Consider the following 14799-nt stretch of genomic DNA (forward strand, 5'->3'; position numbering starts at 1 on the left):
TTAACTTGTGTTTTGCAGGTGAAGTCCAAAGGGGCAGAGGGCATGACCTGAGCAGAGGAGATGCACACAGTATGTTCCTTGCTGCTCTATTTGCATCTAAGGCTTGTGACACCCCATTACACAGAATTCCAGGGGCCCAAGATACATGGAGTCCAGCGAGAATCAGTGTGATACCGATAAGCATGTTCCATCTACTTCTGAGAAAATGGGGTGCTGACAGCCTGAGAGGCCATACTTTCCTTGGAACCAGAACTTTCTTCAAAGGCAGAAAGAAGGTGGTGGTGCTCTAATAAACACAAGCAACCATGGAAACGCATCATATGCTTTCTACTTTGCACTACACATGTCCTTGCACTTGTGTTAGCCAACCACTCACTCTGGAAATGATGACTTAGAAGGAAAGGGAAAGAGAGGGCAAGCCATAGCTCCTTTTCCTTACAGTCCCTCCGCTCGTTATTAATCTGAAGACAGCACTAGTAGAATGTGCACATATCAGGAAGTGAAATAAAAATAATTGAGTTCGTTGTATGTGGTGTTTCCTCTGTTCTGCTAAGAATGAAATGCATAAACATGTACAAACTGCAAATATGAATTATGTAATTCCAGTGATTCTGTCTTATATTTACAAATTATATCTTATATCTTATAAATATAAATTCTCTTATATTTGCACTTAAAACTGTCATTTTACAATACAAAGATGAATGGTAAACTTAACGCTAATAATTTAAATTTTCAATTTTTTTTAGAATGACGCTAAAGAGCAAATAATCACCTATGCAGGTCAAGAGAGAGACTGTGGAAGAAAGGATAAAGCTTTGCATTTTAGTACCCTCAATGGCACTTTTTTCTTGGCTTTTAAACAAGGGACCTCACATTTTTATTTTGCACTGGGCCCTGCAAATCATGTAGCTGGCCTGATTCTGCCTGCACGCTGTAGTTGCCAACGCCCTGTGCAAGGGCAATGGCAACCATAAGGCTGGTGAAGGGGCTGGCTTGCAGTGACAACATTGAAAGCTTCACAGAAGTAAAACCACAAGCCCGGGAGAACCAACTGACAACTTCAGGCAAACTAAACACCAGTTCAGTTAGGACAGCTTTGAAAGAGGCTCCCACCTCCTATAGTCACAGGGCAGTCTGTGCAGGAAGTCAGATGTAAGTGTGCCAGGGAGACAATGTCAAGCACCAACAGAGCCCCTAAGGGGCAGTGGGACCTGAGGCCTCACATGGGGGTATTTGGATGGATGAGCCAGAGAAACTGGGACCACCCCCCCAAAACCCCTTTCATCTTCCGGAGAGTAGAAGGAGCCTCCTTACCCCTGCTAGGAGAAAAGAAGACAGCCTGGAGGCCAAGCAGTGGCCTCTCCTGGAGCAGGCGAGAGCCTCTCCTACCTCACTTACCCCAGGCCAATGGCCAGTCACGTCTCAGCATGGCCCAGCAGGGAAACACAGTCCCAGGAGGAAATGAGCTCTATGCCAAAGAATTGCAGGACCTGGATAATGTGCATTAGTCTCCTAGGGCTGCCTCAACAAAGTATCACAAACTCAGGGGCTTAAAACAGCAGAAATTGACTCTCACAATTCTGGAGGCTAGGAGTCTGAAATCCAGGAGTCGGCAGGGCCATGCTCTCTCTGAAGCCTCCAGAGGATCTGTTCTGCGTCCTTCTCTCAGCTTCCGGTGGGACCGGCAATCCCTGGTGTTTCTTGGCTGGTAGACGTATCACTCCAACCTCACTCCATTATACCAAGACATTCTCCCCTGTGTCTCTATCTTCATGTGGCATCCTCTTCTTATGACACCCATCATCCTGGATTAAGGGCCCACCCTCGTCCAGCATGACCTCATCTTAATTTATATCTTAAGTACATCTACAAAAACTCTATTTCCAACTTAGGTCACAGTCACAGGTACCGAGGGCTAGAACTTCAACATATCTTTTGGGGGAGACACAATTCAACCCACGACAATGTGCCAGCAGCAATCAGAGCAAAGCGTGTGGGTCTGGATCACTGGGGAGGGGGTGGATATGAGGCTGGATAGGAGAGAATTCACCGACATGGATGCCCTCCCCCATGACTCGGGATTCAATGTTCCAGCAAGGTGACCTGGAGCCAGTCTTAACCATCTGCTGAAGGCTTCTTGAAGCTTGGGCATGACAATGGCCTACAGGAAATGAACTGGAAGTCGTAGGGAAGCATAGTAATGAGGAAGGGATCAGAAAGCTCTTGAGGGTGGAAATGTGTCTTAGCTCAGGCTGCCATAACAAAATGCCATAGACTGGGTGGCTTAAACAACAGCAATTTATTTCTCACTGTGCTGGAGGCTAGAAGTCTGAGATGAAGGTGCCAACGTGGTCGGGTCCTGGAGATAGCTCCCTTCCTGGCTTGCAGAGAGCCACCTTCTCACTGTGTCCTCACATGGCAGAGAGAGTTCTGGTGTCTCCTCCTCTTCCTGCAAGGGCACTAATCCCATCATGAGGGCCCCACCCTAATTATCTTGTCTAAACCCAATTACCTCCCCCAAAGGCCCTGTCCCCAAATACCATCACATTTGAAGTGAAGGCTTCAACATATGGACATGATTCAGTCCCAAGCAGAATGTTAGAATGGATTTACCAAGTGAGACCAGAGAACCCACCACCTTTCTTTCCTGGAGGACCAGAGGACTATCCCTGCAATAGGGATGCACTTCTTATTAAGGCAAGGGTGACACAGGTATCTCAGGGTGACTGTTGTCTGTAGCCTGGGGTCGGTGATAGCAGTTGCTGCCACAGAACTGAGATCCCTGGTGCCAAGAGAAATGATGAAATTCCTAATGGCAGAGGCCAGGTCAAATTCAAGACCAGTCCAGGATCTGAATTATTGGTAGCCCCATCGTGATAAGACCCAACATTGTTCCTGGTTCACTTCAACACTTCTAGGACTTTTGTCTAAAAATGAATCTTTTGATTTGACATTGTCAAGAATATTAACTAGTGGCTAACAAGTCAGCCACCTACCTAGTTATCACTTCTTGAAAGGATAACTACCATACACATATTTTTCCCAGTTTGGGAACATGTCTACAGTTGGGATACACTTAACATCTCGCATTGATAATAGAGTGTCACAATGAAATAAACGCACTTTTTCCTTGTTTAGTAAAATAAAAAATAAAGACGTGTCTTACAATCAATAGACCTAAGACTCAATGAAATACAGCAAATGTATAAATAACTAGAATTCAAGGTAGGAAGTGGTAAAGAAGCATTAAAATGGGCATCAGATCAATGACAATAAAATTGGATATGGCACCACTTCTGGAAACATTTTTATTCATCCCACAAACAGAAGGTGCTTTCTGTGGGCTGGGCACAGTGCTGGACACTGAGGTCCTGCCCCCAGGCATTGACAGGCTGGCCCCCCAAGCCCACCTAGATTCTGCCTGTCTTTGAAGCCCTGTTCTTAACGTCAGTCCATCCAGTACTTTTTTTTGAAAGTTCAAAATGGAAGCACAGTTGAAAATAATTGTAATTCACTGCAAGTCATAAAAACCTGGAGTCAAATATTGTTCGTGCATCACAAATGAGAATAATCACTGACAAGGTAAGAAGGCCGAGAGAGGAAATTTACAATTCCTCATAAATATTTCCTTATTTACAGAGGTTATAAATGATTATGGCAATTTACAGAGCTTCCAATAAAAACCAACTCAAGATACAGACGCAAGAGCCCGGGAGCCAGTATGAGAAAACGCCTCATCGGCCTGAGTCCTCCCGAGTTTACTAACATCTGTCACATGCCCTCCCGTGAAGCAGATGGTATAAACGGCACCAGCTTCTCCAGGGCTAGCGCTTGGAAACACACATGGATACACTTGAAGTACTTAGGGTCACAAGGAGGGGTGGGGAGTGGCAGGATTATCTCACAGCTGGGGCTCTGAACTCCCAGGGGGTTCTAGGGGAGTGGGAATCACAGCTGGAGCCCATTGGCTGAGATCCCCAGTAGCTAAGGAAACAAATCTATCAAAATGGCAGGGTCCCAAACTGGACAGCCACCCATGTGAAAAGCCCAAGTTATTAGCCTAAATTGCTCAGGGGGGCTCTTAGCTGACGTAGGCCACGTCCAGGTTTCCTTCCTCCCCTCCTCTCAACTTTCAGGTGCTTCTGCCACATTCATGGCAGCCCGCCCCAGGGTCCACCATTGATGGTAGAGACCCCTACAGCCCCATAACTAGCCCACATAACAAGCCCCCATAACAGGCCTTGGTTTTCTTTGTATCCCCAGTGGCCAGCACATGCTAGGTCTTCAGGAAGGCCCCTTTGCCTGCCCACTCCAGCAATGGCTTGAAGGCAACTCTGATGCCAACTGGACAGGGTCTTACAGGGGTCAAAAGGGCTGGTCATGAGCGCTGGGCCACAGCCAGCCCAGGTCTTTCTGGGTAAATGTGGCCCACACAGCAGCCTCTTCTAGGGAATGGGAGGAAGGGAGACAAGTCAGGGAAAGGTTCCACAAATCTTGTGACAACTCACCAAGTCTCTTGAATTCATGCCTGAGGGACACTCGAGCTCAGCTTACTAATCAGGAGGCTGGGCCTGGCGTGGACCTGTCCACCTGCCGAGGCACCTTAGCATGTGCACAGTGAGCACAGGGAAACCACGGGGTATGGCTAAGAGTGAACAAGCCCTGACTCCCCTTCAAAGGACGGAGTAGTTGCCATCTCCTAACTGGGAAGTGTGTCTCCCAAAATTGCTCCCTTAAAAGAGCAAGGCAAGAGCAAGACACTTCCACCAACACCCACTCCCCACCCCCAACCGTCCCCCACCGTGAGGCTCAGGCTTTGGGGCTACACCCTTAACCAGGGCCCCGCTTCCCTGAAGCAAGAAGCCCCTTGGGCACTTTGCCCACCTCGCAGTCCCTGGGAGAACAGCCCTTCCCCGAGAAAGCCAGACGACAGCACAGGATACTGTGACCCAGTGAACAAGTGCCCCTTCGGAGAGGCAGCTCGGATCCTGTGCCCTCAGTGGCCCCCTTAGGGAGTTCTCTGGGTGCTACCCCGGGCTCTCCATCTTCGCACGAGAGAGAGAACTGTTTAGGGAGCCCCCAGACTTTCCAGGTCACAGCCGCTCAGCTGTCTCTCCCCAAGGCACCCGCTGTGGTCCCGATCGGGTCCCGGCGCTCTCAGGTCTGGGTGCGGCAGAGGGGTCACTGGGGGGCCTTCCCGACACTGCACCTTCGAGGAGGACCGCGGGTGGCTCATGGGTCAGGGAGCCCCTCTCACAAGCCGCACAAGAAAGAGAGACCCGGCTGGCACGGCTGCCCTGGTGGCGCCCTGTGCGTGCGCCAGTGACCCGCAGCGTGGGCCGTGGACAGGCGGCCCGAGCGCTTCTCTCGCAGGGCACACTTGGCGGGCTTCTCCCCGGTGCGCGGCGGCGGTGGGTGGCGCGCGAGACCAGTGGACAAAGCACTTGTCGCACTTCGTGCAGATGCAGGCACGCTCGGCCGCGGTAGCTGGCGAGGGTGGCCGGGGCCGTGTCCTGCCGCGCACACAGCTCCGTCTGGCCAAAGCTTTTGCCACCCTCCCTCTCCTTGGGGGCAGGAGGCGGATCCCCAAAGGTTCCCCTCTCCAAAGCCTCCTTGCCAGGCCCCCCTTCAGCTGCCCAAGCCGGCTCTTGCCTCTCGGACTCGCCCTCCAGCCTCCTCTTCTCTTGGCTCACCAGCCAAGTCTCTGCTGGGAAGGGACACAGAGGGGACAGTGAGTGGTCTCTACCACAGGCTTTGGAGACAAGCCTCACCCCCACCCCTGCCCTTTGCTCTCCTGGTATATCTGAAGGCCCAGGCTCAGCATGAGCCTGACACTAAGGACCCTCACTCTGGTTCCGGCCTACTGATCTCCTCCCTGCCTCTGCCACGGTCCACCTAATGTCACCCAAACCCCCTGTTCAGCCCAGCACTGGGCCTTGGCTTAAGGGTCCTGTCTGCCTAGAATGCCTGGGGCTTCCTCTGCCTCTCACCCCTGCTTCTAGCCTCACCTGTCCCATGGAGCCTCCCAAGGCCAGCACGGTGACATGTCCCCCAACAGCACCTTTGTCTGTGTCACACGTGGCCACAAGACATCCCCTACCACAGCTTCACTACAGAACACCTTCAACTGTATCCACGTTGTAAGCACATGGGCTTTTTCTTGGGATGCTGTCCATGATTTTCCTCAGATTCACAAAGGTCTCTCTACAAAGTTTCCTCTTCTTTTACCCTGTTGATCTGTGTTAGGCTCCTCTCTCTTCCTAACTGCAAGCTCCTGGAAGGGGAGTCTGTGTCTCAGGCACACATAAGTCCCTGCAGTGCCCAGCACCACGCTGGCTACGGGCATGTGTGTGGAATGGAGTCAGGAAACAGCTTCGGGAGTAAAAGGAGAGTAATTTCATGGAACTATAGGACAGTACACGGCAAAAGACACAGCTGGCCTGCTCGCTGCCTCCCCCTCAGGACTCCTGTGCAGAAGGCCCTGCTGGAGGTGCTCTGCAGCCCCCCAGGGACCCCATGTCTCCTAAAGCCTAGGGATGCAGCCTGCAGCCCTGCCTGCCGAGCCTCACCTGAGCACAGGTGTGTAGTCACCTCCTGGGGGCCCTGCTAGTTCCTCCCACGAGCCTCTTCCTCCTGCTTGATCCAGGTCAGAACTCCTGGGGGAGATGCCAGCTGGCCTGTTTTGAAGAGAGAGGAGGAGTCCCCGGGGCTTCTCTCCTCTCACTGCCTCAGTCTGGGACCAGACACCACAGGGCACTCCCCAGAGAACTACAGATCCCAGCAAAGGCAGAGCAGATACTGGGGATTTCTGAGAACACAGACATAAAGAGGCAGGGAGTCAAGATGGGGGAGCCTGGCCTGCAAATGACAGGGTGCAGGCTGTGACAGGGACAGTCAGTAGTCTTCCAACACTGCCCTTCTTCAGTAGTGACAGAGCACTTGGTGTTTTGCAGGGTCTGTGCCCACCTAGAATACAGACCACGTAGGACCTCCCCTGCAAGAAAGGTGCCATGTGGCAGGTTCTGTCTAATGGGAGGTGAGGGGCCCTGCCTGTCCCAGCTAGGTGGCCTCTCAGTGCCTGGGTTTCTTCATCTATGAATACACATGCAAATGAAAAGTTACAACAGGCTTAAATGGGTCAACATCTATAAAGTACATAGTAAGTATTAAAAGTGTGTTTATTAAACAAGAACAGATGTATTGGCCTTAAAGCTAAAGGCATCCCATCTTGATTCCTTCATAATGGCTACGCACACGGTAGTGAGCCGCCTTGAACCACTGCAACAAGGCCACGCCCTAGGAAAGGTGGAGCGACAAGCCAGAAGGAGCCTAGGTCGGTGACACTGTGAGCTGCCAAACAAGCCCTGTCACCATTATTTCGTCTAAGCTATTTTTGGTTGTTCTGTTTTTTTCAGTCTCTGTTACAGCAGCCAACCATATATCCTACAGTGCCCTTGGGTAGACGTCCTTCAGGGACGTCTAGGTGACCTCACCAATCTGTGCCAATCTCTAAAGCCCATCTTAAGAACAAGGAATAATTATTGCTCCTCCTTCCTGCCCCAGCCTTGACACAGGGTAGGAAACAGTTTCAGGAGTAAAAGGAGAGTAATTTCATGCAACTATGGGAGGATATTAAAGAATTCTTGTTAAACGAGTGAGTGGATAACGTTCCAAGCTGCCGGTATCTAACAGCTATCCACATCACTACACGCTGTGCCAGGTTTTGTACCCAGGACTACAGGGGCACAGCTTGTTCCTCTCCACTGTACACGAGGCACCTCTAACACAGTCACACAGCCTGGCTGCCACACACCAGGCTGGCTCCCCACAACTAACCAGGGCCCTGGAAACCAAGTTCCTACCAGGCTTCAGAGAAGGAAGTCGATCAAAATGTACCAACACAGAGACACGAGGTAGCGCCAGGGCATGGGGGGAGCGAGGCATGCACTCCTGTGCGGCTGCAGGGGCTGGACAACACTGTGTGTTTCCAAAGTGGTGGCAGCAATGAATGTGGATACCCCAGCAGCACCGACAGCGGTGTGGGCAAGAAGTGCTTTGACGTGAAAAACTGGAATGTAGCAGCCCTTTGGGCCTGGGACACGGCAGTTGGTAACTGTGCCAGCTGTGGGAACCACATCAAGGATCTTTGCAAGAATGCCACGCTAACCGAGCGTGTGCTACTTCTGAAGAGTGCACCGTTGCGTGGGGCGTCTGTGACCACACTCTTCACTTCCGCAGCATTTCTTGCTGGCTCAAAACGTGGCAGGTGTATCCACTGGACAACAGAGAGTGGGAACTCCAAAAGTATGGCACTAGAAAAAGAATTCTTCATCATGCTTAACTGTTTTGTTATCATTTAATGACTGACTCTCCTGTTACTTAATTATAAATTAGATAGGAGTGTGAAAAAAAAGGAGCAACACAGAAAGATCCTAAGACATATTGTTGAGTGAAGACAGCAGGATGATATGCACAGTAATTTGTGTGTTTTAGCCTGAAGGTTACATGCCAACCTGATAATAGTGGCTCCCCTGGGGAGGGCTGGGTGGGGCAGGTGGCCAGGAGAGAGCCATTTAGCCTTACCTGTAACCTCCGCAGTGCTTAGTGAGAATGTGTTCATGTAAGAATACAAATGCATAACTAATGTAAGAACACATTCGCATAACCAAAATGTCAACACTTTCAAATGTTAGAGGCAGGTCAGTCCCTGTTCTGAAGGACCCTGCTGCCTTGGTTCTCAAACTCTGACCACATCAGAATCACCTGAGGAACGTGTTGGAATTGCAATGCCCAAGTCCACCCGGGCCTACTGAATGAAGACCAGTTTACACCTTTCCTAGAATTCTGGCAGGAGGATCCGCCTGTGGAAATACCCCGTAGATGAAGCAGTCTCGCACCTGCACTGCCGGCCCACAGAGGATGTCGGGGCAGCTCCTAGTGGCAAGGCCGAGTCCTGGGGTGTGAGGGAGAAAGCAAAGCTGTCTCCTGATGAATCTGGAAAAGCTCACAGAGAGGGCAGGACACAAGAAAGAAACCACTAAAAAAGCAAGGAGTACCCAGGCCACGGGTAGCCCCCAAGCCCCCTGAGGAAGCCTCACTCGTCCACTTTCCAGTGCTCACTTGAGCTTCATTCAGAAGCAAAACCTGCTTCACGGCAGAGCTGAGCCCAGGGCTGGGGGGCCTATGGCCCAGGGGCACCTTGGCTAGGCCCTGCCTGCTCTGCATCTGCCTGGCAGCTGCTACAGTCTTGGGGACCGTGGCACCGGCTGCAGCCTCTGAACAAGCCCCTGTCCTGCCCACACCTGCTGCAGAGGCCCAGCCTGTCCAGGTCTTGCTGTGGCGCCTGGGCCCAGCCCCCGTCCCTGCACCACAGGGAAGTTAGCACCACGCGGCCCCTTGCAGCACCAGCACGAAGTGAAACCACAAGGGCCACACGCTGCCCACCTAGCATCTTGCTCCTGGCTCCCAGCACAGGCTGGCTGCTGTCTTCATCCTGCTGCGCCCAGCCCCTTACTCAGCCCTGCTCTCTCTGTGGTGTTCCCACCCCTGCAGGATCCTGAAAATGTTAGTTTTAGCCTCAGTCCTATATGCCAGCCACTCAATACCTTTGTCAATACCCAGCTTCTTCCCTGCACTGGGCTCACTGTGACTTCATTTACCTATTCAAAGAACCTACTTCAAAGGGGAACCTTTCTCCCCACATAAAATGTAAGAATCTAGAAAGCAGGGAGGAGTGTCTCAGCACGATCCTTTGTGTTCCGAGCGAACCGGGCTCCAGAGTTCTTGTCCCCTGCTTCAGAGTGGTCCCACTTTCCCCTGTTATATGTTTCCATAGGACATTTGAATAAAGGGTTCCTCACCTTAAAAGAAAAAAATAAAGCTTTACAACTGCATTCTGATCCAATGCTATTATTTGAAAGATAAAGAAAACTGAGCTCTTATTCTGGTTCATTGCTCATTTCATAATTATTCATTACCATCCTAGTACATGTCAGGCACTGTGTCAGGTGCTGGGTGCGGGGGCATTACAACAGAACTCAGTCCCTTCCCTCAAGGAGAGTGACACCCAGAGGCTCTGCCCTCTGCCCTTCCTCACAAGCTCCCTAAGTGGTCTGAGGCCATAGTGATGGCTCCAGAGGGACAAGCATTGTGGGATGTGGCCAGGCATTCCCTGGGCACCAGAATACCTGGGTCTGGCCCTGACAGTCAGCTATGAAGTCCAGCAGCTCACTTCCCCTTCCTCTGCCTCTATTTCTCCAAATGGGGATTCCTGACACCAGATGCCTTCACCGAGAAAGTGGGAGGCCCAAGCCCACCCTTACCCTCAGGGACTCACCAGTGCCAGGGCTCTCCCCAGCCTCCAAGCCAGGCAGGCTGTGGCTGTCTGCCCCATCTCCCCTCTCCCCAGAGGTCAGGAGATCTAATTTGGTGATGGCATGGTCTGTGGGGAGACAAAAGACAGTGACATGGCTCTCCTCTGCAGGCCTGCAAGGATGCAGGTGCCCTCCAGGCTTGCAGCAGGACCTACTCCCCGTTCAAGGTGGAGAGGGGGCACTGAGTGTACAGGGTCAAGGCCTCCCATCTTGCCAGGCTGGCCATGCAGGAGACAAGCCTGGAAGAAAGGACTCCCATCCACTGCCCTGGCTCCCCTGAGGCCAGCATCCTCCATCACCCTGCCTCCTGCAGCACACTGGGACCCTCTTCTAGAAGACGAAACTTTGTCATGAGGCAAAAGGAAGTAAGGTACTATGTCCTGGGCCTCTGCCTGCCAACGAGGGAGGGAAGTAAGTGGACAAAATGCCAACTGCTCACCTGCCCAAGGCAGTGAGAGAATTCAGCTTTGCAAAAGGCTACAGTGGGAGTGTGGGAAAGGTCTAGTCTAGGTCTACTCAAGTCTTATACAAGCACACACACACACTTGCCAGAAGAACCTAACGTTCCAGAGCTGGCCCTCATTTTCTGGACCTGGAGGACTCTTAAAAACAAGCCCACAATTAATCCTTCATCATTCAGCACGAGTTTCTCGAGAACTCACAGTGTGCAGAGTATAGCTCAGGGAGTCCTAGGGATGCAAATATAAAGTAGGGGAGGCCCCCATACTCCAGAAGTAGACAGGCTGGTGAGGGAGAGCTGTGCACATAAGAGCTGACTCTGGTGCCAAGTGAAGGGCAGGACAAAGAGGAGCAGATTCCAGTTCGTATCTAGTCTCCACAAGACCTTGGACAGTCATTTAACTGCTCTGCATTTCACTTCCTAAAACCTAAAAATGAAAATTCTACCTGCCTGAAGACAGAGGGTTAATGAAATTATCTCAGTGTGACTCTGGCTCTCAGGTTCAGAAGTCTCATTTGATTGAATAAAGGAATTAAGCCAAGGCTTAGAAGCCCCCAAGTAGTCTCTCACCCAGGGAGGCCAGGTATCAAGGTTCTCCTTCACAACGTGCCTGCAAGAGTGCCTGCAGAGCTCCTTTGGCCAGTCCTCTGGGCTACCCCCCTGCTGCTCTGAGAAACACACGGCCACATCTTCAGGAGTCACGGGCACCTGCAAATACAGATCACCCACTGTTGCTTTGCCTCCCACGGATTTGTCAACCTTTTTCCCCGGGGTGACGGAGCCACCAAAGATTAGTCAAAGCCCCTCTCTTCTGAGCAGTAAGAAGTCTCAAAAAGGGGTTAATGTCCCAGAACCCTCAAGAGTGAGGCAGTTCTTCCATTTGGGAAATTAACCACGAATTGGGGTTCTCTTCCTGCATTTATTCTCCAGCCCAGCAAGTTACAGGAAGAGATATAGGTGGGGTTTTGCTAAGTACAGTTTAATAAGTTTAACAATAGAAGCTGGTAACATTCACTAAGTCAAGCAAGGTCACCTTCTATAATGCAATTTGCAACAAAGGCTTGATTTTAGCAAACACTCTCTTCTTACCACAATTTCCCAGTATCTTCACACATCAATCAGTAACCTGTCTGTCTTTGAGCCAGCAACCTTGTTGTGTTACAATTCCTTATCTACAACAGAGACTTTATAGCCTGGGGAAATTCTCCTGTCCTTTGCAAGGTCAATGTTTGAAACTGCAAGGCTTTGGAAAACCAGGCCCTGTGAAGTACATTTGCTTTATGCATACTCCAGAACCCACCATGAGTGACAACCATTTCAGAGAACAGCTAAAACCAGCTCCAGTCTCTCCTCTCCCCACCTCCAAACCAGAGGGCACCACTGACCAAACCACTGGGCAAATGCAAGCTGCTCTAACCATGTTTGCTACAGTCAAAGGGCAGAACCAGCAGCTAAAGAGATTCAGGGTTAGGGCTCCTGGGTCTCCTCCCCTCTCCTAGGTACACATATATCTTCTATTCCAAATGTGGGCTTCATGGAGGGGCTTCCTGGTGATTTCTCCTACCTGTGCCAGTCGTCATTCTCAGAGGTCATTCTGGAATAAGAGATATAACCATCACTGCACAACCATATCCCTCCCAGCAAACCCCATTCCATCTGCCAAAACAGGCATCTTTCCTGTGTCACACTTTCCTTCTGACATTCTTCAAGCCCTTATAGTCAACTGGTGACTAACATTAAGCATCAAGAGGTTGCACTTCTGCAGCCAAGGGGCCTTACTCTACTATGAGTGTGAGAACCCTTCTGTAGGTCCCCTCACCCACATCCAGTTCCTGTACCTTGGGGTCCTCCTCCTTGCTGCCCAGGGGCAGCCACAGGACCCAGAAGTTCCTGTTGCGCAGCAGGTTCTCTATGGTCTCCAGCCGCAGCTACAGCAGCCCGTACTCCTGCAGCAGGGTCCCCAGCATGGCCCACTTGCCCTCCAGCTGGTTCCCGAACCTCACGGCCGTCTTCTCACAGTCTGCCAGCTTCTTTTCAGCTGTCCCTGTTCGAACCTCTAGGCCTTGAAGTTGAACAGCCTGGGACTCCATCTCTCCACAGCCTGCACAGTAGCCAAGAGGGCCAGAAGGGAGATCTCCACAGACTGGATCTGAGCCTCTCATTGGAGGTCAGACCCCATATGCCAGTCCTGCGACTAGAAACAAGGAGATGAGTCAGCCACCAAAAGGAGAGGGGCCAAGAGACATTCCTAGCTGGAACGGAAGGAAACTTCTTCTGGGGGTTAGAAGGCCTCACTGGTCAGACCTCCAAACAGACTCCACTCAGAAGACAATCAAAACAGCAGACATGAACTCCACACAGCCCCCGTGGGAAAAATCTGGAACCAAGACCCAGGGGCAATGGGAAATGATACAATAAGCATTGCTGTCATAAATGAACAGAGTACAACGGATGTGAATCCCAGCTCCACCACTGACTAGTTATATTAGCATAACCAATCACTTAACTGACCACCTCTTCTTCACCCAGGAACAAAGTCCAGAAAGCAGCAGGAGCCAGGAAGTGAGTGAGAAATCTGAGTCCAGAACACGTGCTAGGGGTCAGGGGTCAGGTGCAAACCAGGTTGCAATCTCAGTCCTCACCTTCTAGAGCAAATCCACCCCAGGTAGTGGGCTCAGAGGGGAGTAAGGCCCTGCTGTTCTGGCCTTGTAGATCTCTAAGTTCCTTCTGCCCTGACATCCACTGGTGTGTGACTTCCTGCCCTGCCTGAGATATCAGTCCGTGACCCAGGTGCCTCATCAGCCAGCCCCTGAGTAGTCTCTACACTAGGAGGCCAGGTCATAGCTGACAGGAAATGAGGGCTAGAGAAAGTCAAAAGCCTGCACTTTAGAGTAAGTAGTTAGGACAAGGAAATACTTCAAAGAATTCCCTGTCCACAGGAAGTGGAAAGTGTACCATGTATTACGAGAAGTAATAACATAAAATATCCAGCAATGCCTCCGTGGGGGACAGCTGAGGGACAATGTGTCATTCCTGGAAATAGAACTCTCCTGGAATGTGACTCAATACCTACCCTGCTGTTTGCATCCTGTGCTATTGGAGGTACAAGCCACATTCTCTAAGATTCTATTTTTCTCACTTATGAGGACATCATAATTTCCCTCACTCTTAAGGTGGTTGAGTGGATAAGATGCACTAAAGGCATGGAAAAGCACTCAAGATGTATGACATTATCACATATTCTATTATTAAAGACAAATATAAAGGCCACAGACCAAAGATCAGAACATGCCATGAACCAAAGACTGTGACTAATCCAGTTCTGTGCAAATGAGTTTCCCCAAGACCTCCCCCTAAAGAGCACTCAACAAAGCGTCCCATACATACTAGGTACTAGTCATCAGACACCTGTCCCTTCCTCCTGCTCTTACAGCATGACCTATCCATGGAGAGTTTGGCATCTGACCAGCACAACAAAGTGCAGCATGGAGGAGGCAGATACAGCCTTCACATCCTGACCTCCCCTGCAATGCCTGCCACAAATCTCACATCCAGCAATGAATCTAAAAACCTCTGCAAAGCTATTTCTACCAGGAGATGAGCTCCCTGCCTTCAGAGACACAAGAAAATCTCATCTCAACAGTTCTGGTCACAAAGGCCAGGGACAGACTAGGTCAATCCTGAGCTGAAACACTCTAACCAAAAGCCCCCTACAGTGCAGTTTTCACCCCAGCAGTAGTAGGAAGGACTTTCTGGGGAATTTTGGAAGAGATCAGGATCCATCCTGGAATCCATCCTGGCTAGAGTTAGAGCTCAGTTGGAGACCTTTATGGGACCGTCAAGAGCTAAGGTAGAGACTCTGGCTCCACAGGAGGAAGCTAAGGCTCTAGCCTGGGGTGAATACACCCTCTTCGGACCATGGCGCTAGTCCCAGGCTAGAAAAGGGGAACGGGAATGAGGTGG

General features: G+C 50.8%; 1 pseudogene; it reads left to right on the forward strand.

Moving 5' to 3' along the window:
- The first annotated feature begins 7929 nt into the window (after window positions 1–7929).
- On the forward strand, window positions 7930–8344 carry LOC134380826 (E3 ubiquitin-protein ligase RBX1-like; annotated as a pseudogene).
- Window positions 8345–14799: the final 6455 nt, after the last annotated feature.

This window comes from Cynocephalus volans, chromosome 6 (genome assembly GCF_027409185.1).
Source record: "Cynocephalus volans isolate mCynVol1 chromosome 6, mCynVol1.pri, whole genome shotgun sequence".
Taxonomy (NCBI): domain Eukaryota; kingdom Metazoa; phylum Chordata; class Mammalia; order Dermoptera; family Cynocephalidae; genus Cynocephalus; species Cynocephalus volans.